At 46.2% G+C, this 13,767-nt stretch overlaps 1 long non-coding RNA gene across 1 annotated transcript; it reads right to left on the bottom strand.

Moving 5' to 3' along the window:
• Positions 1-353: 353 nt before the first annotated feature.
• Positions 354-3,387, bottom strand: LOC121201883 (uncharacterized). The gene is made up of 5 exons (XR_008693497.1): positions 3,248-3,387; positions 2,961-3,141; positions 1,774-1,995; positions 1,130-1,637; positions 354-983 (listed from the first exon to the last, which is right to left on the bottom strand). It is a non-coding gene; the product is annotated as an uncharacterized LOC121201883 (long non-coding RNA).
• Positions 3,388-13,767: the final 10,380 nt, after the last annotated feature.

The following is a 13,767-nucleotide window of genomic DNA, read 5'->3' as shown; positions in this document are numbered from 1 at the left end:
TTCCAACCGGCCACCGCTCTCCTTCTCTCTCTCTCTCTCTCTCTCTCTCTTTCTCTCTCTCTCTCACATACACACACACTAACACACACAGGATTCTGTTTGTCATTCCAATAAAGGCTATTGTGTTGTTCATCTAGTCGGTGTAGTGGATACCCTGCTTTGACAGGGCGTTTTGAAAAGGAGCTTATGCATCTCAACTATAAAAAGGGCCTGGTGGTGTGTGTGTGTGTGTGTGTGTGTGTGTGTGTGTGTGTGTGTGTGTGTGTGTGTGTGTGTGTGTGTGTGTGTGTGTGTGTGTGTGTGTGTGTGTGTGTGTGAGATCCACAGCATTTATGCCGGTCGGCCCAGTCAGATACTCAAACTCAGAACAGATAAAGAGATGATAAAGACGTGGATGAGCGGTAATTGATCCCAGAAGTGCTGCATTGTGGATGTGTGTGTCTTTACAACTCACACACACACACAGTCACCTCTGTCCCCCTTAGTGGCATCTAGTTGTAAACACACAGTTGTCGCCTGATGAATATAAAAATAGACTCAGATCAGAGACTCAGAGGCACAGTGAGATGCACCACAGTTAGTTGGGACAACAGCTGACTGCAGCTCTGCTAGTGCAGCAGTGAACACACTGCATGTTCCATTAACCAGTAAGTAAACTGGTCTGCAGAAATAAGACATAACCCCCCCCCCCCTTAAATGAAAGCCCACACATCAGCTCTGCTAATGAAATAACTCATCTCTGAGCCTTTCTCACATTCGCTGTGCAGCTCCGTTCAACAGCCATGTGTGTTACAGCCATCCACAGTGACAAGCAGACGTCACAGATATGAACGAGGCCGTCTCTGCCTGCAGGGGAGAGGCTGTTGATACTGTTATCAGAACACCAGGTTCAATAGCTGGGCCGCGGCCGGGGCTGACAGGTTGTGTGTGTGTGTGTTCAGAGGATGCACAGGGGATTGTGGGCTTGAGAGCAGGCACTGGTTCTGTGTGTTAAACACAAACAAGAGTCAGAGCGAGAGTCATTCACACACACACACACACACACACACACACACACACACACACACACACACACACACACACACACACACACACTCATACATTGTTCCTCCGTCTTTATCATACTCACGTCTCGTCCACATGCAGAAACTAGTCGACTCTCTGCTTCGCTCTCAGCTGTGATCATTAGCTGTGATGCAACTACAGGACTCCAACATCACATCGTGTCAAATTATCGGAGCTCTATTATCTGTACGTTGTTTGTCGCTTGTTAGGCTGTTTTCTTGAGGCTGAGCGCTAATTAGACCCAGACCCGGTGGCAGAAACAGCAACATATTAGAAATTCAATGGGCAATGATGTGTAAAGCTCAGGTTCCAGGGACCGGTCTGGTGGGCCAATGTATTGTGTATTACCACGACTAACCATTGCAGCAAATGGTTCTCAAAGTAGAGACACGTCTGCGTTGTGAACTGCGAGCTGGTTCAGAAGCAAAGTGGCTAAAACCACGAGCTCCAGCCTCATAACTAAAGGCTTCTGTAGGATGTTGTTGTGTGAGCTTTAACTCAGCAGCTCAAATCTGGTATCTGTCAAAACGAGGCACATCTGTTCTTTTGTGTTCACAGCTCAGACAAACACACTGGAAAAACAGATAGAGTCCGATATTTTATTCCTGACATTTCTAAATGCTATGATGCTTCAATCAGACGGAATAATATCATTGAAACGTTTATTCCACTTTGCTGGCATTTATTAATCTGAATGTGTTCACTCACTGTGTCCATTGGTGGCGGCTTCGCATTGTCTCTTTATTCTCGTTTTTGTTCGGCTATCTATTTGCCAGCGCTTGCCTCCAAATCTGTGTGTGTCCCTTGTGGTTTGCCGTATCCCGCATCTGTCACAGCGAACGCCGTTTCCATGGCGACCATTATCGAGGCGGGCGACTTCAGTCTGCGCGGAGAGTCAATTCAATCGAAGGAGGAGGACGCAGCTACTGTCTGTGCAAACACACACACACACACACACACACACACACACACACACACACACACACACACACACACACAGAAGTATCTGATTGACAGCATGGGTCACATTTGCTTAACTGACGATGTTATTATTCAGTCACAGTCACAAAACAATGGCTGGTTAGACACGCGCACACGCTCCAGCGCATCACTTCCTGGATTGAGTGTCAAGATGCCTTATTCAAGTTAATTAGTGGAGTGTAATTCTGTCAGTCTGCGGGCCTAGATGCAGAAGGGTCTCCCCCTCTTTCTGTGGATGTGCCATAAAGACGCCATCTGCTAAGACAACGGCACAATTCACAATTTAGATTCTCGCCTCCGTTCTTAAATAGAAACAGTGAAACCGCAGCGGCGACGGCTCATTAAGACAGTCAAGCGCTTGTTCGCAGAGCGGTGCTCCAGTAATGTGTGAAAATGGAAGTGGACGAACATGAGGTGTGCAGGCTTAATAAGACGCTTATGACCGCTCACGTGACGAGCAGCTCCGTCCAGCGGGAGGCGAAGTGCGAACCCCAATATCCTCAAACCGGGTGCAGATGTTCACGTGGCGCACTGTAACAAGTTTCATTTCATCTCAGAGCATCATTACGCGGTGAAATTAGCTGGAATTAGAGCTCCTTCACAGATGCAGTCGCCAGAGAGACGAAGTAGTCTCGTAGTGTGTGTGTGTGTGTGTGTGTGTGTGTGTGTGTGTGTGTGTGTGTGTGTGTGTGTGTGTGCGTGGCATCGCTGGGCACCGACAACATGCTGCAGGACAAACGTGAGGCACCGAAGGGGAGCAGCGTCACCAGGAGGGTGACGCGGTGTCATGGCAACAGTTGCTACACGCGATCTACTTCCTGGTTGTACTTTATTTGTTCCCACGTGACCAAAGAGGAGAGAACACGAAGCAGTTCTGACTACAGTGCATCCAAATGACAGGGACGCCAACTTACTTACTACAGCCTCCATGGCATTGCTTCATTATTGTCAGTCATTTGATGTCTCAGCACTGATGAAGATCCTTTCATCATCAACCGTCCAAAGCTCCAGCAGTGCATTAGTCCTGCAGACGAGATTTAATGGCCAACGTGAACAGCCCGGTCCTAATGCTCTGCACTCCCTCCTCTCAAGTCCCTGTTAGGGAAGTACGGCAAAACGTCAACTTATCAAAACACACTCGGCAGCAGAAAAATGCACTTATTGGAAAAGTGGAGCGGGTGTAAGTGCTTTAAAAATGTACTTCTGGGAGACAGAAACACAGAACCGGAACCGGAGGCTTGGTTGGTCCAAGGGGGGTAATGGTCCAGTCATCAAACGCATGAGCGCAGGTTTGCGTTGTCGCCAAACATTCAAGCCTCGGGAGGAAGAGGAGCGGACGACATTAATGATCAGATGCACGAGGACAGAGCGTGATGCGGGATGAGTCAGTGCGAAGCTCGCGTCGCTGTCATCGCAGCTCACGCGTGCGCCGCACGCGCTCCGTTTGCGCGCACTCGCAGGAAATAGCAGCGCTGCGCTTTGATGGTTCAGCACAAAACAACACAAATAAAACAAGTGGATGCGTGGAGTTTGCCGGCGTTTTGAAGGCGGCGTTGTCGTCCTTGTCGTGTGTTTGTTTTGCCCCAGTTAGAACTCGGCGCTTTGTTCCTCGCGCTAATGCGGAGCCGGCGCCGGGTCCCCGAACGACGCCGCGCTCGCGCTTTGCATATGTAAATGCGTCCTGCGCGCACAGCATTAGTCAGGGATTTCAAAGTTACTTTAATCACCAAGGGCCACGGAGATGCTGCGGAACGCGCGGCTGACTGGGGAAAGTTAAAAAGGCGGCGCGCGCGCTGCGGGTGATGCGGCATTCGGCTGTGCGTACAGTTTGCAAGACGCGCTTATATGCAGATAAGTTGCAATTAATTCTGTTGAAGAGCAGTATTGTAGTTTTGATGCCATACGGGTTAATTCCATGCTGTAGCAATCAATGTGACAGAAATGAATACGTTGTTGCCGTAAGGACACCCTGAGAATCGAACCCGAGACCTTTGAGGCAACAGTGCGAATCACAAAGCGACTAAAATGAATAAATAAAACCGGACTGAAGTGATTTACAGTACATGTTTTTATCGCGTTTTATTATTAACATCCTTATATTGTTTTCGTGTTTGTTTGTATTTCCCACCCCATCATTGATTCCTGTGTGACGCGTTGTTATCAGCCAGCCGTCAGTCACAGGACAAACAAATGGCCCCGAGCGCCCACGGAAGTTTTGTGTTGGCTGCAGACGCCGTCGTTTACACGAGTCCGTGACGGGGAACGCTGTAAAAAAAAAAACAAGGAACAGTAAAATTGTCAAAAGTGAGTAATCTTTTTAATTTAGTCAGCGTGTGTGTAATGGCGGGGAACACATTGAAAAGGGCAGAATCAGTAGCGCGCGTGGAAATAATTGTCTTATTAGAAAAGAAAAGCCGCTACCTCTCACTGTGACGTGATCATTCATATTTCATTGACATTCAAAACTATTACTGTACCCCTGCACAAACACGGGCTCACGGAGCACAACAATAACACAACCACGCAACGGAATGCGGAGAACACAAAAGCCGAGACATATGATCAGAAAAGCACAAACTGTTTCCATTCGGAGCGCAACGCTTCATCCACATCACTGTAATGCGGCCGCGAGGATCATTAGGATGTTCATGGTTCCCACGTGATAAATCAAGCTGACGTTTACTTCGCAGCAAACTGCCCAGTAGTTTTCAATTAAACTTCGCCGATAGTTAATGGATCCCAGTGTCGCCGCTGAACCCTGACGTTCTGTCTGGTACCAGCCATCATTTACTGGATCTGCAAAGCAAACGCAGGCACCGGGTTCGTTTTACTCTGTATTGTGCTTTGTCGTTGTACAAAAGGGGGGCAATAATGTTGCTTAAAGGGCAATTCTGGGGTTTTAGCAACATGTGGGTGAGTGTTTATTAAACTGCCATTAAATTAGCATTGGTTCACTGAATCCTGCCTAACTCGCGTCCACCCACACACGAACCTTCTCCACTTATTCACGCGCTCAGACTCAAGCATGGCCAAGCAGCTTGGAGAATAATATCAATTCTTCATGGGAAAGCCACTAAATGGTGGACGGACATGCCCACTGCCCGTCAGGGACACAATCCATTCCTTCACATTCACACCGGGTGTCTGTCTGTCTGGGTGTGGGGAGCTGCTCGCTGCCATATGGCCGCTGACTCAGACGCCTTTAGGTGTTTTTTTTTTTTTTTTTTTTTTTGGACGATCACCCCGTGGTCCTGACTTTGTGAATCCACACACAGTCCAGTCATGCTGGGCCAAGATGGAGAGACAGGGACCCCCCCCCCCCGCCTCAGAGGGGAGAGGATGGAGAAGGAGGAGGGGGTGGATGTGGATCATGGATGAAATAGGAATAGGAAGTCAGACGGAGAGACGAAGGGCACGGGGGAGAAAGAAGCATTTAGCTGGAAAAAGAAGGGGAGGCGAGAGGAAGAGGAGGAGGCCGCGGCGAGAAAGAGGAAGTGAATACGAGGAAACGAGTGTGAGGCAACGCAGAAGAGGCCAGGTGCAGCGGCAGATGGAGAGAAAGGAAGAAAGAAAGAGTGATGGCAGAGCGGAGAAGTTAATGTCTGGACTGTTGTGTGACGGGGCGTGTCTGCTCCGAAGCCAGCGCTCGCTGCTACACACGCGTTTAAAGAGCCTTTCTTCTCCTCTTTCTCTCCTTTCAAGCCTTTTCTCGCTCTCTCTGCTCTTTGTGTCTGTTTCTCGGTGATTCCAGTCGCCGCGCTGGCGCTGACTGCAAATGACGAGACGTGCACCGTCAAAGCCCATCAACACAGGACATCATGTGTTGTAGATAAGATCTTAGGATAAACCTATGGTACAGTCTATTTCCTGGTGGGATGCTGTGACACTTTATAGATGCACCCGTACTGTATCTGACTCTCTGCACTCACACAACAGGGGCAGTGGCATGAATAACCTCCCTTCTCCTCTGTCACAGGGTCACTGGAGCAGCGCGGACATAAATATAATAATCTCTTTGAGCGCAGTAGGGGTGGGGGGCAGGACGCCCATATATGGACGCGTGGCGAAAGGGAGGCGTGGCAGGTCCTGCGGGGCAGCGGTGGTGAACTTGACATGGCGGAACGACTGAATTATGTTGGAAAGCCTGAGAACAGCCAAGCGTCCAGACTGCGGAGACACACACACACACACACACACACACACACACACACACACACACACACACACACACACACACACTGCACAAACCGTTTCATCCCCTCTACTGTAGATTATTTCAGCCTGACCTTATAGTGGCACATGTGCTGGACCTTTCCCATCAAATACCTACACTAGTAACCATTTGTTTAAGGTTATATTAGGGTCACTGATGCATTAGGACAAAGCCCAATAACAACTTGGCTGGGTTAAAGTCAGTAGAACCCATTCATGGTTGTGCTGACGTAATCAAGTATTTGAAAACTCTGAAAGTTGATTATTTAGATTATTATTTTCAGTGAATCCATGCGATATTGTAACTGCTCCAGCTGTGAATGGTTGGTGAATGGGCGCTGGAGCGATAAAAGGTCTCTGTAGCACCGAAAGAGATGAAGATTTCTGATTTCCTCCGCAGCGTTCTTCTATTTCCCACGAGGCTGAACTTTTCACCTGACACAACTCCACAACCTAATCAGAAAACTACTAGTGTGGACCTGAACACAACCTGTATGAGCTGCATTTATCCTCACAGAACACATCAGACTTTTGTTGGACGTAAGTAGAGTATTAGATGCAGTACAGTATGTAGTTGAGTTACACTGTGCGGGTACAATTAAAGTTCCATCATGGATGGAAATAAACAATGACTTGCTAAAGTCAACAACACTGGCTGTGAGTCTGGAATGAAAACAAGTGGCCGATGATGATGGCCGTTTAATGGGGACGTGACACATGTAACGGCTGAACTTGCTGCTGCTCCAGGTCCAGATCTGCTTCGAGACGACACCGTTTGGATCTTGGATGGTTTAATCTCTTTCCTTTCGTTACCATCCCTCTAGACGTGAATCAGCCCCTTCGAGGCGAGAGGCAACGAGAAACCAGCTCAGGTTTAAGATAATAAACACAAACTCAGTCCGGCGGTGAGTCATTAGCAAAATGCATCCAGGACGTGTTAAACGTGGCACATCCATCTTTTTGGGCTAATAAGTGTGAACCCAGTTTGAAAAGGGAGGCCGACCTGTAAAGGTGTTGACTTGGAGTTTTCTTCTCCTGTTGATGCCAGATTCAATCTGATCATTAGGAGCCTCTGCCTGCTCCCTCCTCCTTCTCACATCTCGTCTCCATCACTGCCTTCCTCCTCTCCTCGCTCCTCTGTCCTAAAAGATGTTAAATGTTTAATCAGCGACTGTGGTCAATCATCAATCACGCTGACACAGATGATTACTACAGACGCTCACACACACACACACACACACACACACACACACACACACACACACACACACACACACACACACACACACACACACAAAACCTCAGTCATTACTAAACACCTAATGGACACGCAGCCTGGCTTTGCCCTTTAAGCGCTGTGTCTATCATGCGCACACACACACACACACACACACACACACACACACACACACACACACACACACACACACACACACACACACACACACACACACACACACACACACACACACACACTCGAGCAGTAATCACTCAATCACTCAAGCTCATTAGCCCACTCCTTCACTTCATCTGTCTCCCTCTGCTTATTTCTCTTCCTCTTCCATTCATTTGTTTTTTCACTTCCATCCCTCCCTGCGCATTCTCCCCCTCGCCTCCATCCATCAGCTGACGGGCCTCCACCCTCGCCTCCTCTCTGTCTGCCTTGCTGGGTGTCTCTTCCTCCCTGGCACGCTTCAGTCTCCGGTCTTCTCGCTCCATCTGCGTCCTCGTCTCACCCAACCCAACCCCCCCCCACACCCCCCCCCCCCACCACACGCGGGCCGTCGTCTTGTGCAGTAAATCCCCTCCACCACCACCACCCCCCTGACGCCGCCTGCGGCTCTATGCAGAGTGATAGATGATACAATATTCAGCCACTGTAAAGTTGCGGCTGAGATCTAGGGCTCTCATAAGAAAAGGGCCTCGTAGCCTGTGGGGGAGAGGGTGAACGGCAGTGGAGGGAGGACACGAGTGGAGGAGGAGGAGGAACAGAAGGAGGAAGAGAGGAGGAAGGAAATGTGGCTGGCAGAAAGAAGACACAGGAGTAAACATGAATGAATAATGTATGGTGGTGGTGGTGGTGGTGGTGGTGGGGGGGTCTATATATGCTCCCCTTCCTCTTCTGTTTCATCCAGTGCTGCCAATCTGCATCACACTGTTTAGACTGGTTAACAGAGCCACCTGTGGTTCTCTATTAAGGATAATACCATCACACACACCGACAGACAGACTCACGCGCGTGTGCTCAGCTGTCGCTTTATTACTGTAGGTGCACAGCTCTGAAGCTAATACAGTCTCATGCACCGGTCCTTCCTCCTCCGTGCCTGCGCCGGTGATGCAAAACCGCTCCACCGTGCAAATCACCCGAAGGGGCGGATCATAGGGAGTCTCAGGCGGCGGCGTCTCTTGGAGGATTGTCGTCAGGTGCACCATGATGAGCCATCGACTCCCCAGGTTCATCGCTGCAGGTCTGGACAGGCCTCGGCGCTGTTATTATGCTGCATGTGTTTAGAAACTGACGCTACTGTCACTACTGATGGATGGATGGGTCCGTTTACGCGGCTCCTCACCTGCTAAACCCCGCTCAGCTCCTCGCTAATGTCTGTCATTTGGTGCCGGGCATCGCTCGCCTGCTGAAAAACATCTGTGCATAGAGACGCGGGCAAGATGTGAAGTATAGAGGTCAACTTGGTTGGGAGCCACTATTTAAATCAGAATGAGCTTTTATTTACAGCCACACACTGGGTTTCTAGTTCCAGATCACCAGCTGTCACTCACTACTACATGCTGAGAGTAGAAAGAAAGGCGCACACACACACACACACACACACACACACACACACACACACACACACACACACACACACACACACACACACACACACACACACACACACACACACACACGCGCGCGCGCTGAAAGCTGAACAAAAGGCGCACGCATACACAGACACACACTAGCGCACACCATGCTGTGCAGGAGGTGTTCAGGGGCTGGTAACCTTCTTTTAACTCAGCAGGAAATGAATGAACCTCTCCTGTACTCACGCTGTCTCTCCCACTGAATCTTACGGCAGCATATTGCTTGGTGGTTCAGAGACATGTATTAGAGGCAGCATTATAGGTATAGTTAGATATTTCTGTTCAAGCCCTTTATGTTTTTTTTTCTGCAATCTTTTGCAGTTGAATGTTCAGCTTTGAGACTCACTATTCATGTTTGAATGATAAGGATCAGGAACTCAGCACAGGGTTAAAGGAGAGAAACCTCACTACAGTTCATACACAATATCTTTATTAGACTTTTCACTGGCCCTTAACCAAAGTGCTTGTTTTGGCCTAAGCCTTGGTTGGACCTTGTACACCCTCCATCCACCTCAAATATCTGGTGAGTCATTTTCCCTAACAAACAAACGACAAACTCCTTCAGTCATTTACTATTTGCTTTTACACAATAAAGGCAACAGATCAACGCTAAGCACTATTAACTTCAGCATGAAGAAGATAAGTCAGTAATATGTAATAATAGCAAGTAATTGTTATTACTGTGTCCTGTTTTGTAGAATATATGTAACAAACTACATACAAAATGAGTGGACTGTGGACTGTTTCCTCTGTTATAATATAAAGTCTACACACACCTTGCATTTAATCTGAGTCTATGATAATCTGATTATTGCTCACGTAGGAATTGCACAATAAACAGACGACAAAACACGTCAACACCACCTTCTCTTGTCTCTTAAACCAAAGAAACAAACACACTGATGCACGTGCATCCACTCATAAAGGGAGTCATCTGTCATTCTCAATCAGGTGATGAATAATACAGCAACCTGTCACCGATCCAATAAGCACACACTGCCCAGAGCTGCCCCTGAATGCACCGCGTGGCAGGCACACACACACACACACACACACACGCACACACACACACACACACACACACACACACACACACACACACACACACACACACACACACACTGCATGAGCTGTGATTGATGTGTTGTAACTCGGTTCACATGTGAAGCCACGGGGACATTATTAGAAAATTAATTACTGTATAGTGGACCTCCATCCCTAAGGAACGCTCACACACACACACATGAAAACATTATTAGGGACCTTGTGATGACAGGAGTGACTTACACCATTAGTCATTTTTTCTTTTCATTTTTTTCCGTTTCATTATAGTATGTGAGAGTTTTCATTTTGAAAAATCACAGACCTGCAGGAGACTGTAGAGAAAGAATGTCACGCATACGCGTCACCGTCAGCAGGAAACAGAAATCCTGAGCTTTGTTCAAGAATAAAATAAATGTACAGTATGTTTATTTATTATGATGTAGCAGCTTAAAGTTCTATGCAATAAAACACAGTGAGTTTGAGCCAGGAGGGATCAAGCATTTTAACACCTAAAGTTGTTTTGCTCAGTCTTCTTTTTAAACAAAAGCAGAAACACACCTCAAAACAATGCTCACAACCAAACACACTCCTCCACACTGCGCTGTTGACTAGTTGTTCAGCAACAACCTGCTGATTCGGATGAAATAAAAAAAACAAACAAAGCAAATCAAATCATGTTACTACCATGAAAACAGCCCCGATGTTTGTCAGACTACATTGTTTTGGTTCTCACCTGAGTGTGAGTGTGTGTGTTGAGACGTGCTCGAATGAACCCAGTCAAGTGTGACATAGAGCAAAGATGTAAATACCCTCTATGACTCTGGTTATATGCTAAAACAATGAATAAAGCCTCCACATGTCACTTAGAAGAAATTACAGAGATGCTCTAGTTTCACAAATGGCCAACTGATTTGAACTGTTTGTTCCTGTAAAGGTAGCGACAATAATCTATTGTTAAATGTACAGTAAGTAAAAATACTTTTTCTGATTGTGTCTTTTCCTCTTCTTTCCTGCGTGAAAGCAGCTACATGCAGTCAAGGAAAACTATATAACCTCTGCCCCAAAGGCCTCAAATGTATTTAGTGCTTCATGTATCATCATGTATAATAAGAATATATACAACACATTTACAGTAGTGTCGATGTGATATGTGATGTCATATTAAAGGAACATGGAACAACGTGGGCTCAGCAGGCAGCTCAGACAGGTATGTGTGGGCACACACACACACACACACACACACACACACACACACACACACACACACACACACACACACACACACACACACACACACACACACACCTTGTGCCACCCACCCTGATGAAAGCGCTGCCTCTGTGGGGACCACTCTGCGGCTCCTCAGAGGCCCTGTTGAGGGCTATTGTTGCCGTTTTAGGGATAAGGAGTCAGCAGGTTCCTCCTGCCAGCGTGCACAGTACAGTGTGAGGGGTGTTTGTATTGTTTGTGAGCCTTTCTGTGTCTGACACACACGTCATGGGCGTGCGCCCTGTCTAAACACAATGTTTCTGGGAATGGGGCGCCCACTTGAACATTTCTTAATGAAACATTTACACCGTGAGTGGATCTTGGTAATAAAGTGCACACACATACTGTACGATCACTCACTGCACCGAGGGGAAAAAACCACAGCCGCGTCTGGTTTAAGAGTCCTAATGTCAACAACCTCTAAAAGCTCAAGTGTTTGTGGCGGAGCATCTGTTTAAGATAAGCCAGGGGCTACCGAACGGAAAGACTGATATCATCATTACAGTATGTGCGAGCTGTAACTGTGACTGATGAAATCACGCACAAATGAATCAAGACGGCCCAAAACACAAAGAAAGAAAGAAGCAGTTGGTGAAAACGCTCGTGATAAAATGTTTCATAAAAGAAGGGAGCAATAAGACGTGAGACACACGAGATGATTGAAAAGAAACGCGCGAGTGGTGGAAATATTGGATGAAGGTGGGGATTAATATAAAAGTAAGAAAAGAGGATTGAGGAACAATAAATTACAAACGGATGAGCTCAGTGCAGATAGAACAACGGAGAACGGGAAAGAAACACACAAGGCAAAAGTGAATTATACAAAACAAACTAGTTGTTCAGGTGGGCCTCAGATTTAGTGTAACTTTTTAATTTGGCAGTAATTCAGGGACGGCTGCCAGCGCCTGGCAACCAGCCAAACAAATGAAAAGCCAGAAATAAGAAAGCAATAAACTTTATGCTGTGATTAGATTTACAGCCATCATATTTGTGCGGGTGTAGCCTCTGTAGCAGGAGAAAAAAAAAGCTTTTGTCTGATGAAATGTAATTTGATTTAGCAGCATGCAACCAGTGGGCTGGGGGACATTAGGAGAGCTGGGAGCTGGAAGCTGCCAAGAGCATGAACAAGCTCTCTCACCCGGACACCCTCCAGGTGGAGGAAGATAAAAAAAAAAATACACCTAATGGGTTTTGTACAGTCAGTAAAGGAGACTTTTGGCACTTAGTTTACTTTATGTTTGTACAAATTGGAAAATATGATTCAGTAAAAGGCTGCATCATATGCAGATTAAATTACCTTCATATTATTTAAATGCCTTTCAGTCCTGTCCTGTTTTTCCTGTAAGCAGGAACACACAGAATTCAAATAAGTAAAGTTGATGAAAGGAAGTGGAACAGGTGCTGGGAGAAAAAGGGAAAAATAAGACAAATAACAGACTCATTGTTTGCTCCGCGAATAATTCTTCACCACATTTGCATTCGTTTTGAGTGATGAACAGCAAGGTAGGCTGTTCCTGCACCGCCCATGAAGTCGAAATGCAAATATCCTTTAGTTACTGTATCTGTGATATGTGTGATATCGAAACAACAGCCTTTACATACATTTCATGAATTTCATTTACTGTATATATTGTACAAGGGCACTTTACAGGTAAGGGTTGAGCTCATTCAGAGTATGATAATACAGCGTTTTACAAATATTATCAAGTACCACTAGTGCAACTATAGCAGAACCAAGCTCCAGGGCTGATTGGAGAGTGGGGAGACAGACTAAACGCAGAAAGGAGGAGTTTTATGAGAAATTACCTCGTAAAATAATGATTTATCAAATTTAGATTTTTAACTTATATTTAATATAACATATTTATATTGAAACTAAATTTAAGTCATCTTTGAAGTTCCCTGTGAGGCATCACGACACAACGTGTGTTGTTTTTCACAGGCATTTATTCCTTAATCTTCAGCGCGCCGTGAGATCTAAATAAAGGGCATGTAAAATACATACAACACACATTTTTGGAGAAATGTAAACAAACAAATAAAATGACACTCACCATGAATATGAACAAGACAAAGTTGCTTAGCTTATAAAGGTCATAATATATGGATTCAGTTATGGAACCTTCACTGAAACATCACAACGTGCCATGTTAATACCTGCAGAATGTTAGCAGTTAGCAACTTAAACATAACATAGATGCTAGAAAGATGTACCTCATACAGGTGCCGTAAGGACTTGCTCTTAACTATGTACATTTATCTAAATTCCCTTCGTTTATATACACATTAATTCAATTATTAACCCATAAAATTCTATAACAGCATTCAACAGCA

This window comes from Betta splendens, chromosome 21 (genome assembly GCF_900634795.4).
Source record: "Betta splendens chromosome 21, fBetSpl5.4, whole genome shotgun sequence".
Taxonomy (NCBI): Eukaryota; Metazoa; Chordata; class Actinopteri; order Anabantiformes; family Osphronemidae; genus Betta; species Betta splendens.
Note: the sequence above shows the minus strand (reverse complement) of the source record. Positions and strands in the feature narration are given on the sequence as shown.